Genomic DNA, 14,436 nt, shown 5'->3' with positions numbered 1-14,436 from the left:
GTAGTGGTGTGTTGAAACACCTGCAAAAATGGGTCATGTGAAGTTGCTAGATGCAGGCCTCGTGCTGCTCCTTTGATGATTCAGGATTCAGAAATCCGCAAAGTGTGGACAAATTCGTTGTTTTATTGAAAGTGTACGGCCGAATGGGCTTTTGTCAAAAGTACTAATTGGCTATGAGTCAGGAAATGTGTACTTTTTCACCTCAAACATTTGTGATTATTTTATATCATTGTTTTACGTAGCCAACTGCGACAGCAGCTGGAGGCAAACAGTGTTTGGGTGGGAGCGAGTGGGGAATGGTGTACCTTGACAGGGCAAGGATGAGATGTATGTAAGAAGAAGTGCAGTATTATCGTAAGCAGACGTATACTTGGATTACGGAGGAGGAATGGAGGGAAAAGAGAGGGAGAGGAGGTCGAAGAGAGAGAGGTTGGAAGAGGGTGAGCTTGAATTGGTTCAAAATGAAGGACAACAGGGAGATGGTTTGATGAAGAAGAATGGTAGAAAGTTTAAGCAGAGTGAGCTCTACACCAGATTAAAGACAGGAGGAGAAATCAATGTGAATGAGGGCGATGTATCGGAGGTGGTATGTGTGAAGTTCTCAGAGCCCGAGGCTTGCACAGAGGGTTAGGATAAAGATGAGTCTGTGACAGTAGAAGACCCTTGGACCCTTGGACTTTCCGCTGATCCATTTGTGATTTGTTTTGCTCTCAAGAAAAGGGCGCAATTGAAAGGAGTGATTACTGGGGTAGCGGTACATGTGAAAGAGGACCAAATGAAGTGGAAGATTCCCGGTGTTTGTGATGCTTGTCGTTTGGTGCGACACAGACAGGGTGATGTGAGTGGAGAAACAGCAGAGTCGTTGTGAGTTCATTTGAGATTTGATGTTGAGTCTATGCCCGACAAAGTGATGTTAAGATATATCCGTTTTTCGGTGAAAGCTTTTGTACCAAATACATTACGGTGTTACAGATGTCAAGCTTATTGGCATGTATCAGCAGTGTGTAGGAGGGAGATTCTTAGGTGTGAGAAGTATACAGGAGGGCATGAGACAAAGTGATGTTTAGTATTGGGGAAAGAAGCGGTATGTGTTAATTGTAAAAGTTCCCATGGGGCTGGGGATCAGAAATGTCCAGTGAGAGAGAGGCAGTTTGAGGTTACCAGGGTTAGAGTAGAGCAGAGGGTGTTGTATGCTGAGGCAGTGAAGAAAGTAGATGGGTCAAGGGGGAGGGATCCTGAGAGGAGTGGTGTGAGTAGTAGAACTGTACCAAATCAAATGTTATTGGTCGCATACACATATTTAGCAGATGTAATTGCGAGTGTAGCGAAATGCTTGTGTTCCTTACTCCAACAGTGTAGTAGTATCTAACAATTCACAACAATACGCACAAATCTAAAATAATGGAATTAAGAAATATATAAATGCTAGGATGAGCAATGTCGGAGTGGCATTGACTAAAATAGAGTGGAATACAGAATATACAGATGAAGTCGGAAGTTTACATGCACTTAGGTTGGAGTCATTAAAACTTGTTTTTCAACCACTCCACAAATTCTTTGTTAACAAACTATAGTTTTGGCAAGTCGGTTAGGACATCTACTTTGTGCATGACACAAGCAATTTACAAACGGCTGACGGTACCACGTTTATCTGTACAAACAATAGTACGCCAGTATAAACACCATAGGACCATGCAGCCGTCATACCACTCAGGAAGGAGACGTGTTCTGTCTCCTAGAGATGAGCGTACGTTGGTGCGAGAAGTGCAAATCAATCCCAGAACAACAGCAAAGGACCTTGTGAAGATGCTGGAGGAAACGGGTACAAAAGTATCTATATCCACAGTAAAAACGAGTCCTATATCGACATAACCTTAAAGGCCACTCAGCAAGGAAGAAGCCACTACTCAAAAATGCCATAAAAAAAGCCAGACTACGGCTTGCAACTGCACAACTGCACTGCTCTGAGGATGCGGCCGGGGATGCAGTGTAGGCCGCGTCCCCTTCAAGCGAGTGTTCACACCCTTGAAGGTCCTACTCCCGTCGGCCACAGAGAATGAGAGCTCAGAGTCCTCTACAGCAGTGAGGGCCCTCGTAGGAGGATCAGCGTTGATTTTTTAGCTTGTCTGGGAGAGAGGCTTCTCTGTTTGTTGCGCCGCTAGTTTTCTCCTTGTAATCGAATAATTTGTAGTCCAAACGCGTCTTGCGTCAGAGCCATCAAAATGCGATTCCTCTTTTCCCTTTACTGTCTTTTTTTCATCCTCCATACATTCAATACTAATACAGTTGACAATTCATAACGTTGGCATGTGTTTATTTTTCTTTATATAAAAAAAGAGGAATAATCACATTTATTTTCTCCCATGATGAAATGGGGGGGGGGGGGGGACTATGATTATGTTTCCGTAAGTATGTGTGTCGCGCGCAATATCTCAGACACCACTGGCCCTATTTTTTATGAAACTTGGGTCAATGATACATCTTGCCATGGAGATGAGATATTTACAAAATTATACTGATTGGCCCAAAGGGGGTGCTATAGTAAAATGTAACTGCATCTCCCTATGAAGCAGTGGAGTCAGTTCTGACTTCCTGTCCATTGTGAGCTATTAAGTTTAGATTTCCAGTGAGGGGAAAAAATACTTGGTTGTTTTTTTTCTCTCTCATTAATGCACGCAACATACATTTGAATAATTGGCCCAATTGCATCATTCGTTGGGGACCACATGTTTACTGTCACCTTGTTTGTAGAATTCTATATCGCTAGTTGTGAAATAGGGTTTAGCTGCATCCCACTATGGCGACCAGACTAGGGGCGAGTGGGTGTGTCAAAAGGATAGTAGTAGGTGTGTCAAAAGGAAAGTAGTAGGCATGTGGAAAGGAGTGGGTGTGTAGAAAGGAAAGTAGTAGGCATGTGGAAAGGAGTGGGTGTGTAGAAAGGAAAGTAGTAGGCATGTGGAAATGAGTGGGTGTGTAGAAAGGAAAGTAGTAGGCATGTGGAAAGGAGTGGGTGTGTAGAAAGGAAAGTAGTAGGCATGTGGAAATTAGTGGGTGTGTAGAAAGGAAAGTAGTAGGCATGTGGAAAGGAGTGGGTGTGTAGAAAGCAAAGTAGTATGCATGTGGAAAGGAGTGGTTGTGTAGAAAGTGCCCTCCCCATTGAGCAGTAGACAACATGTATGTGTCAAGGTGACATCTAGATGGTTATCAATATTAGTTCTTTCTTGTGTAGGCTGCTGTCCTACATGAAATAAAATCATGTGAGAGAAAATAATTGCCACGTAGCTACCACCGGCGACACAACCATGATACCCAGTAGGGTGCACTGGTCGTCGGTTTATCTACTCGTCATGGTGCAGCCCAATCAGCCACGCAAAATCGTCAAATCCTAATTAGCTGATTTGCTTCATTCGATAAACCCACTCACCCATACTGCAGTCGCCATATTGGGCTATGCATACTTGAGATGTTTTGCAAGTTGGCCACCATGAAGGACCTGCCACCCAGTGGAGACAGTCCCACGTTGTTGAGGATGACCATCCCACGAGGAGAACGGGAGGACGTAAATTGGTGGCCCTTGAGAGGACAAGAACGAGATGTACATTGTTAGGAGAAGTATAACATTATCTGAAGGAGACATATACATGGAATATGGAGGAGGAATGGAGGGGAAAAGAGAGGTCGAAGAGGGCGGAGGGGGACGAGGGTAAGCTTGAGTCGGGTAAAAAGGGTGGAAAAAACTGAAGAAGAATAGTAAAAAGTTTAAGCAGAGTGAGCCGTACCTCGGATCGAGATCTGGAGGAGAAATGGAAGCGAGTGAGGACGAATTATCGGAGACTGCAGGTGTGGTGAAGTCCTCGGAGCCCGAGGCTTGCACCAATGGTCAGGATAAAGATGAGTCTGTGACGGTAGGAGTGACATTTTTGGAGAAATTGGACACCTGCCTTTTGGCTGTTCCATTTGTAGTTTCGGGGTGGGTGAAAAAGAAGTTGGGTGCTGTGGAATCGCTGAAGGTTACCCGAGGTGGTCAGTCTGTTCACTTGAGTTTTGATGTTGAGTCTCTGCCCAACAAAGCGATGTGAGGATATTTCAGTTATCCTATACGAGCTTATGTGCCGAATACATTACGTTGTTACAGGTGTCAAGCTTATGGGCATGTGGCAGCAGTGTGTAGGAGGGAGGTTCCTAGGTGTGCAGAAGGGCATGAGACAAAAGAACATGTAGCATTTAGGGGTGCCCATGGGGCTGGGGATCAGAAATGTATGAGAGAAGCAGGTTGAGGTTACCAGGGTTAGAGTAGAGCAGAGGGTGTTCTATGCGGAGGCAGTGAAGAAAGTTGAGGAAGACGGGACAAATCACATTTTATTTGTCACATGTGCCAAATACAACCTTACCGTGAAATGCTTACTTACAAGCCCTTAAACAACAATGCAGTTAAGAAAATAGAGTAACAAAAATATTTACTAAATAAAATGAATTTAAAAAAATTAAATATACACTACCGTTCAAAAGTTTGTGTCACTTAGAAATGTCCTTGTTTTGGAAAGAAAAGCAATTTTTTGTACATTAAAACATACAATTAATCAGAAATATAGTGTAGAGACTGTTAATGTTGTAAATAACTATTGTAGCTGGAAACAGCTGATTTTTAAAAGGCTAATTTATCATTAGAAAACCCTTTTGCAATTATGTTAGCACAGCTGAAAACTGTTGTCCTGATTAAAGAAGCAATCTCAGACTAGTTGAGTATCTGGAGCATCAGCATTTGTGGGTCCGATTACTGGCTCAAAATGGCCAGACACAAAGAACTTTCTTCTGAAACTCGTCGGTCTGTTCTTGTTCTGAGAAATGAAGGCTATTCCATGTGAGAAATTACCAAGAAACTGAAGATCTTGTACAACGCTGTGTACTACTCCCTCAGAGAACAGCGCAAACTGGCCCTAATCAGAATAGAAAGAGGAGTGGGAGGCCCCGATGCACAACTGAACAAGAGGACAAGTACATTAGAGTGTCTAGTTTGAGAAACCGACGCCTCACAAGTCCTCAACTGGCAGCTTCATTAAATAGTCAGAAGTGACCCCGCTTCCCAATTTCAGAATTGTTTATTTATTTCACCTTTATTTAACCAGGTAGGCTAGTTGAGAACAAGTTCTCATTTGCAACTGCGACCTGGCCAAGATACAGCATAGCAGTGTGAACAGACAACACAGAGTTACACATGGAGTCAATGACACAGTCAATAACACAGTAGAAAAAGTAGAAAAAAAGAGTCTATATACATTGTGTGCAAAAGGCATGAGGAGGTAGGCGAATAATTACAATTTTGCAGATTAACACTGGAGTGATAAATGATCAGATGGTCATGTACAGGTAGAGATATTGGTGTGCAAAAGAGCAGAAAAGTAAATAAATAAAAACAGTATGGGGATGAGGTAGGTAAAATTGGGTGGGCTATTTACCGACAGACTATGTACAGCTGCAGCGATCGGTTAGCTGCTCAGATAACAGATGTTTGAAATTGGTGAGGGAGATAAGTCTCCAACTTCAGCGATTTTTGCAATTCGTTCCAGTCACAGGCAGCAGAGAACTGGAACGAAAGGTGGCCAAATGAGGTGTTGGCTTTAGGGATGATCAGTGAGATACACCTGCTGGAGCGCGTGCTACGGGTGGGTGTTGCCATCGTGACCAGTGAACTGAGATAAGGCGGAGCTTTACCTAGCATGGACTTGTAGATGACCTGGAGCCAGTGGGTCTGGCGACGAATAAGTAGCGAGGGCCAGCCGACTAGAGCATACAGGTCGCAGTGGTGGGTGGTATAAGGTGCTTTAGTAACAAAACGGATGGCACTGTGATATTTTGTAGATGACATCGCCGAAGTCGAGGATCGGTAGGATAGTCAGTTTTACTAGGGTAAGTTTGGCGGCGTGAGTGAAGGAGGCTTTGTTGAGGAATAGAAAGCCGACTAGATTTGATTTTAGATTGGAGATGTTTGATATGAGTCTGGAAGGAGAGTTTACATTCTAGCCAGAGACCTAGGTACTTATAGATGTCCACATATTCTAGGTCGGAACCATCCAGGGTGGTGATGCTTATCGGGCGTGCGGGTGCAGGCAGCGAACGGTTGAAAAGCATGCATTTGGTTTTACTAGAGTTTAAGAGCAGTTGGAGGCCACGGAAGGAGTGTTGTATGGCATTGAAGCTACTATCTTTACTGTCCTAGATGGGTATTTAAGTTCTGGTCAGATAACCAAAAAGAACATCATATTTTGGCTATTCAACACCTTAAAATTGCCACTTTCTACACTTTGCCGAAATTACACAAGAATGTTACACAACCTCCAGGGCGCCCTATTGTAGCGGGCATTGATGCAGTAACGGCATTGATGCAGTAACGGCCCCTCTATCTACTTTTGTTGACTTTTTTATTAGACCACTCGCAAAACAGCTCCTCTCCTTTGTAAAGGACACCAGCAGTATGATCTCTATCATTGAATCTCTTGATCTCAGGGAGAGCCCTGAGAATACCTTGGTAGTTACTTTTGATGTTGAGTCGTTATACACTACTATTCCACACGAGGGCGGTATTGAAGCTGTGGAACATTTTCTTCTGCAATGTGACCCTAGTGAACTACCTTCCAGTGCATGCATTATAACATTAGCTGAAATAGTACTCACGCATAACTATTTCATGTTTCTAAATGATTTCGTTATTCAGACGAAAGGTACTGCTATGGGATCCCCCATGGCTCCTAACTATGCTAATTTGTATGTGGGTTACATGGAGAAACAGTCTATTTTCAATCCTCTCAAAACTGTTTTCTTGCCTCACATCATTATGTGGAAACGGTATATTGGTGATATTTTTGTTCTATGGAGGGGTGATGCAAAACAGCTCCAGGCGTTCCATGCTTTTCTTAACTCCTGTTCTGAGCATCTGAGATTTACTATGCAATCTGATACATGTCAAATCAGTTTTCTTGATCTTCTGATCTTGTGTGAAGATAATGTTCTATACACTGATCTTTACAGGAAGCCTACTGATCGTCACAATTTGTTGAGGGCTGATAGTTGTCACCCACTTCCCTTGAAAAATAGTTTGCCCTTCAGCCAATTCTGCCGAATCAAAAGAATTTGCAAAAAACAATCAGATTTCGACAGAAATATGGCTGAGACACAAAGAAAGTTCAAGGAGAGGGGCTACAAGAGAGAAAATGGAGAAAATTCAAAACAAAACTAGACATGACCTTTTTCAAGGTCAGTCTCGCAAAAAGATGCATTCTTGTGTTCTAACTACCCGCTATTCAAAGTGCTCTGAACAAATTAAGGGAATTGTTCACAAACATTGGCACATCCTAAAATCCGATGATAGTCTCGGTAATGTGTTTTCGGACCTTCCTTTGGTCGTGTTCTCGCGGGGCAGAAATCTCAGAGACCAATTTGTACACTGATTTACCACCCCAAGATATCCCTGCACAACGTATATTTGCGCCCCTACTGGATGGAAGTTTAATGGCTGTGCTCAATGCAATGGCACTTATAAATGTAGATCCTTCAAACACCCACAAACAGAGAAATCGATCCCAATAAAAGTTGTTATTACGTGCTCCACTGAGGCAGTTATTTATCTTATAACTTGTCCTTGTGGTAAAAATTATGTAGGTAAAACAAAGTGCGAATTAAAAGTACGTATCTCAGAGCATCGTAGCACCATTAGGTGTAAAAACTTTACTTATCCAGTTGCGGCCCACTTCTTGGAGGCAGACCACTCGATTTCGTCTCTGCGTTATATTGGCATCGAACATGTCACCCTCCCTAGGAGAGGGGGTGACCTTGATAATTTATTGTTAAAACGAGAGGCTGCCTGCTTTAACTTAAAGACCCTTGCGCCCTTCGGTCTCAACGTAGACTTTGATCTGAAGCCATTCTTGTGATTATTGTGACTTTGCCTTTGTAATTGTTTGTAAGCTTGTGTAGTCAAATTAATCTATGATCGTATGCTATCCATGTGTTGTTTGTATGCTGTTCTTTGTATGACATTTTAATATTTGATTATTAACCAATGATATTAGGCCACTCTTGGCCATGATTACAGACACCTGTGTCTTTTGACACTATATAAACGAGTCATCCCGTAGTGTTTGTGATTATACCCTGATGAAGACAGCTTGGCTGTCGAAACGTTGGTAATTAAATGTTTGCATCTGAGCTCCTAGAGTGTGCGGCTCTCTTTCATTTTATTTTCAAGCTTCATTAAATAGTACCTGCAAAACACCAGTCTCAACGTCAACAGTGAAGAGGCGACTCCGGGATGCTGGCCTTCTTTTGAACAGGATGGTGGCCCCAAACTTTTGAACGGTTGTGTATGTCTAGATAGAACATTTTATTTTTATGACGGGGCTATTTTTCAGTGTGTCTTGTCAACAGGAAGCAGCGACACCATTTTCAACTTAAGCTTTAGGAATTGAAATGGAACTTTCAACATTCATTTCCAATGGTATTGTACTTCATCAGGTAAAAACTGCTGTGTGAGTCCAAAAACGTGAGGTGATTGATTTATTTTGATAACATCCTAAATCAAATCAAATTTTATTTGTCACATACACATGGTTAGCAGATGTTAATGCGAGTGTAGCGAAATGCTTGTGCTTCTAGTTCCGACAATGCAGTAGTAACCAACAAGTAATCTAGCTAACAATTCCAAAACTACTACCTTATAGACACAAGTGTAAGGGGATAAAGAATATGTACATAAAGATATATGAATGAGTGATGGTACAGAGCGGCATAGGCAAGATACAGTAGATGGTATCGAGTGCAGTATATACATATGGGATGAGTATGTAAACAAAGTGGCATAGTTAAAGTGGCTAGTGATACATGTATTACATAAAGATGCAGTAGATGATATAGAGTACAGTATATACGTATACATATGAGATGAATAATGTAGGGTATGTAAACAGATATCACCAAAACATGTTGGCCCTGCCTAGACATCCTCTAATTCTTGTGTTTCGTGTTATTATATTGCTGCCTGTTCCACAAAGGACATAAGGAAGTAAAGTAGTCCAGGTTCAATTGTTAACTGAACTGGAAGAACTAAGAGTCATAGGATACATATTCCTAACTAATTAAATGTAATTCCTGTATCTCAGTCAGAGCAGATCTACCTCTTCTATCTGAGTTGGCACTGGCGGTTGTGTTGTGGTACCAATGCCATGTCGCCAGCTTCTCTGACTATTTACGGACACAACAGAAACATTTGACCAGGGCCCAGTCCGTGGCACATATTAATTTAGTTTTTGAATTCTATTTCAGATAGCAGTAACCAGGCCCTGCAGAACATGCCCAGAGTGCTGTGGGATGTGGAGGCTCTGAAGCAGGAGGCATCGTTCCTGAAGGAGCAGATGGTCCTGGTCAAGGAGGATATTAGGAAGTTTGAGCAGGACACTATACAGTCCATGCAGGTACAGAGGTTATTTACAGTGGCAACAAAACATATGTGAACCCTTTGGAATTGCCTGGAGTTCTGCCGAAATTTGATCTGATCTTCATTTATGTCACAACAATAGACAAACGCATTGTGGTTAAACTAATAACACACAAATGATTGTATTCAATATAGACAAGAAAAATACATCATTTAAACATTCACAGTGTAGGTTGGAAAAAGTATGTAGGCTAATGACTTCTCCAAAAGGTAATTGGAGTCAACTAACCTGCAGTCGAATCAATGAGACAAGATTGGAGATTTTGGTTAGAGCTGCCCTGCCCCATAAAAACACTCACAAAATTTGAGTTTGCTATTCACAAGAAGTATTGCCTAATGTGAACCATGCCTTGAACAAAAGGGATCTCAGAAGACCTAAGATTAAGAGTTGTTGCCTTGCATGAAGCTGGAAAGGGTAACTTAAGTATCTCTAAAGGTCAGTTCACGGTAAGAGAAATTGTCTATAAATGGAGAAATTTCAGCACTGTTGCTACTCTCCCTAGGAGTGGCCGTCCTGCAAAGGTGACTGCAAGAGCACAGCGCAGAATGTTCGATTGCGCAACCAGGGCTGGAAAAACCTTGGATCATTGCTATTCCAACATCCGCGATGCATATAAGGCCCTGCCCCGCCCTCCTTTCGGAAAAGCTGACCACGACTCCATTTTGTTGATCCCTGCCTACAGACAGAAACTAAAACAAGAAGCTCCCGCGCTGAGGTCTGTTCAATGCTGGTCCGACCAATCTGATTCCACACTCCAAGACTGCTTCCATCACGTGGACTGGGATATGTTCCGTATTGCGTCAGACGACAACATTGACGAATACGCTGATTCGGTGTGCGAGTTCATTAGAACGTGCGTTGAAGATGTCGTTCCCATAGCAACGATTAAAACATTCCCAAACCAGAAACCGTGGATCGATGGCAGCATTCGTGTGAAACTGAAAGCGCGAACCACTGCTTTTAATCAGGGCAAGGTGACCGGAAACATGACCGAATACAAACAGTGTAACTATTCCCCCCGCAAGGCAATCAAACAAGCTAAGCGTCAGTATAGAGACAAAGTAGAATCTCAATTCAACGGCTCAGACACAAGTGAGGGTAGGCAACAACATCTCCACCCCGCTGATCCTCAACACTGGTGCCCCACAAGGGTGCGTTGTGAGCCCTCTCCTGTACTCCCTGTTCACCCACGACTGCGTGGCCACGCACGCCTCCAACTCAATCATCAAGTTTGCGGACGACACAACAGTGGTAGGCTTGATTACCAACAACGACGAGACGGCCTACAGGGAGGAGGTGAGGGCCCTCGGAGTGTGGTGTCAGGAAAATAACCTCACACTCAACGTCAACAAAACTAAGGAGATGATTGTGGACTTCAGGAAACAGCAGAGGGAACACCTCCCTATCCACATCGATGGAACAGTAGTGGAGAGGGTAGTACGTTTTAAGTTCCTCGGCGTACACATCACAGACAACCTGAATTGGTCCACCCACACAGACAGCATCGTGAAGAAGGCGCAGCAGCGCCTCTTCAACCTCAGGAGGCTGAAGAAATTTGGCTTGTCACCAAAAGCACTCACAAACTTCTACAGATGCACAATCGAGAGCATCCTGTCGGGCTGTATCACCGCCTGGTACGGCAACTGCTCCGCCCACAACCGTAAGGCTCTCCAGAGGGTAGGGAGGTCTGCACAACGCATCACCGGGGGCAAACTACCTGCCCTCCAGGACACCTACACCACCCAATGTCACAGGAAGGCCATAAAGATCATCAAGGACAACAACCACCCGAGCCACTGCCTGTTCACCCCGCTATCATCCAGAAGGCGAGGTCAGTACAGGTGCATCAAAGCTGGGACCGAGAGACTGAAAAACAGCTTCTATCTCAAGGCCATCAGACTGTTAAACAGCCACCACTAACATTGAGTGGCTGCTGCCAACACACTGACTCAACTCCAGCCACTTTAATAATGGGAATTGATGGGAAATGATGTAAAATATATCACTAACCACTTTAAACAATGCTATCTAATATAATGTTTACATACCCTACATTATTCATCTCATATGTATACGTATATACTGTACTCTATATCATCTACTGCATCCTTATGTAATACATGTATCACTAGCCACTTTAACTATGCCACTTTGTTTACATACTCATCTCATATGTATATACTGCACTCAATACCATCTACTGTATCTTGCCTATGCCGCTCTGTACCATCACTCATTCATATATCTTTATGTACATATTCTTTATCCCCTTACACTTGTGTCTATAAGGTAGTAGTTTTGGAATTGTTAGCTAGATTACTTGTTGGTTATTACTGCATTGACGGAACTACACAAGCATTTTGCTACACTCGCACTAACATCTGCTAACCATGTGTATGTGACAAATACAATTTGATCAGATTTGATTTCAATGAGGTTAAGAGGAATCCTAGAATGTCAGCTAAAGACTTACAGAAATCTCTGGAAGTTGCTAACATCTCGAATCTACAATACGTAAAACACTGAACAAGAATGGTGTTCATGGGAGGACACCACGGAAGAAGCCACTGCTGTCCAAACAAAGGAGCACCTGGATGTTACACAGCGCTACTGGCAAAATATTCTGTGGACAGATGAACCTAAAGTTGTGGAGTTTGGAAGGAACACACAACGCAACACTGTGTGGAGGGAAAAAAAGGCACAGCACACCAACATCAAAACCTCATCCCGGTAGCCTAGTGGTTAGAGTGTTGGACTAGTAACCGGATGTTGCAAGATCGAATCCTCGAGCTGACAAGGTAAAAATCTGTCGTTCTGCCCCTGAACAAGGCAGTTAACCCACTGTTCCTAGGCCGTCATAGAAAATAAGACTTTGTTCTTAAGTGACTTGCCTAGTTAAATAAAGGTATAAAATAAAATCCCACTGTAAATTACAGTGGAGGGAGCATCATGGTTTAGGGCTGCTTTGCTGCCTCAGGGCCTGGACAGCTTGCTATCATCGACGGAAAAATGAATTCCCAAGTTTATCAAGACATTTTGCAGGAGAATGTAATGCTATCTGTCTGACAATTGAAGCACAACAGAAGTTGGGTGATGCAACAGGACAACAACTCAAAAGACAGAAGTAACTCAACAACAAAATCTGATTGAGATGCTGTGGCATGACTTCGAGCGGTTCACACCAGACATCCCAAGAATATTGTGGAACTGAAACCAGTTTTGTAAAGATGAATGGTCCAAAATTCCTCCTGACCGTTGTGCAGGTCCGATCTGCAACTACAGAAAACATTTGGTTGAGTTTATTGCTGCCAAAGGAGGGTCAACCTAATATTAAATCCAAGGGTTCACATACTTTTTCCAACCTGCACTGTGAATGTTTACACGGTGTGTTCAATAAAGACATGCAAAATTATAATTGTTTGTGTTTTATTAGTTTAAGCAGACTTTGTTTGTGTCTATTGTTGTGACCAGAGAAAATGTTATGACCAATTTATGCAGAAATCCAAGTAATTCTAAAGGGTTCACATACACTCTCTATTCCCACTGTATATTACACAGACAGACCGAGTGAAGAGACTTGTAGTAAGCAAAGACCCATAACACAGATGCAGCATAGTCCGCTCATGGCCACATACACAGGTGCATACTACTCTACGATCTAGCACCTGGACAGGATATCATACTATCCAAATAGTATAACAAGCTCACAATGTGCCAAATATGAATTGTATGTTTACCTGTTCTTGATTCTGTGCTGCAGGTCTTGGTGGAGCTTGATCAGGTCAAGTCTCGCATGCACCTGGCTGCCGATGCACTACAGGAAGCAGACAAATGGAGCACGCTCAGTGCAGACATTGAGGAGACCTTCAAGACACAGGTGGCGTCAATCTACCTCTAAAACGTTTGCGCTCCTATCCTGTGATATAGAACGCTGGCGATTCACTCTTTGTACAGATTTGATACATTTAGGATTCCAAATGATTTTATTGGGAACAATAAAATAATTGGGCACTTTTTATTTATGACAATATTATTCTTGTTCTACAAAGAGCACTACACATCCTGCCTTTTTGGTGTTCTTTAATAGTATTGAGAGATCCCAAAATTCTAACTCCTCAAAAGGCAGAACTACATATTTATGTTTGAGGTATAGAGTCAGGGTAGAGAGCCCACATTTAAGGGAAGCCATAGGGTCTACTGATTTTCATTTCAAATAAAATAAAATGGTATTTGTCGCAATGCACCGAATAGTGGGTGTGGACTTCTGAGGCCTAGTGTCGGTGTGTTTGTGTTGTCGTGTGTGTTATGTGCGTGCGTATGTGAATGGAACTGGGTTTTGTGTCAGTGTAGTGTGTGTGTGTGTGTGAGGGACATCTGCTCTTTCCATGACATAGACTGACCAGGTGAATCCAGGTAAAAGCTCTGATCCCTTATTGATGTCACTCGTTAAATCCACTTCAATCTGTGTAGATGAAGCAGAGGATATGGGTTAAATAAGGATTTTTAAGCCTTGAGGCAATTGAGACGTGGCTTGTGTATGTGTGCTGTTCACATGGTGAATGGGCAAGACAAAAGTGCCTTTGAACGGGGGAAGTGGTAGTAGGTGCCAGGCGCACCGGTTTGTGTCTCGAACTGCAATGCCGCTGGGTTCTTCATGCTCAACAGTTTCCTGTGTGTATCAAGAATGGTCCACCACCCAAAGAACATCCAGCCAACTTGACACAACTGTGTGAAGCATTGGAGTCAACATGGGCCAGCATCCCTATGGAACGCTTTCCACACCTTGTAGAGTACATGCCCCGACGAATTGAGGCTGTTCTGATTCTGAGGGCGGGGGGAGGGGGAAACGACACTATTAGGAAGGTGTTCTTAATGTTTTGTAGACTTTGTGTGGTCTTGTGCGTGTGCTTAGTCATTTTGATTCAACCAAACCTCCATTTTGTTTGAA

General features: G+C 42.9%; 1 pseudogene; it reads left to right on the top strand.

Annotated features, from left to right (window-relative positions):
• Positions 1-3,803: 3,803 nt before the first annotated feature.
• The window catches only part of LOC115144343 (conserved oligomeric Golgi complex subunit 7-like), a 28,764-nt pseudogene continuing 18,131 nt past the window's right edge, over positions 3,804-14,436 (top strand).

Source organism: Oncorhynchus nerka, linkage group LG16 (assembly GCF_034236695.1).
Source record: "Oncorhynchus nerka isolate Pitt River linkage group LG16, Oner_Uvic_2.0, whole genome shotgun sequence".
Lineage (NCBI taxonomy): Eukaryota > Metazoa > Chordata > Actinopteri > Salmoniformes > Salmonidae > Oncorhynchus > Oncorhynchus nerka.
The sequence above is the reverse complement of the archived record's forward strand: the minus strand, read 5'-3'. Positions and strand labels throughout refer to the sequence as shown.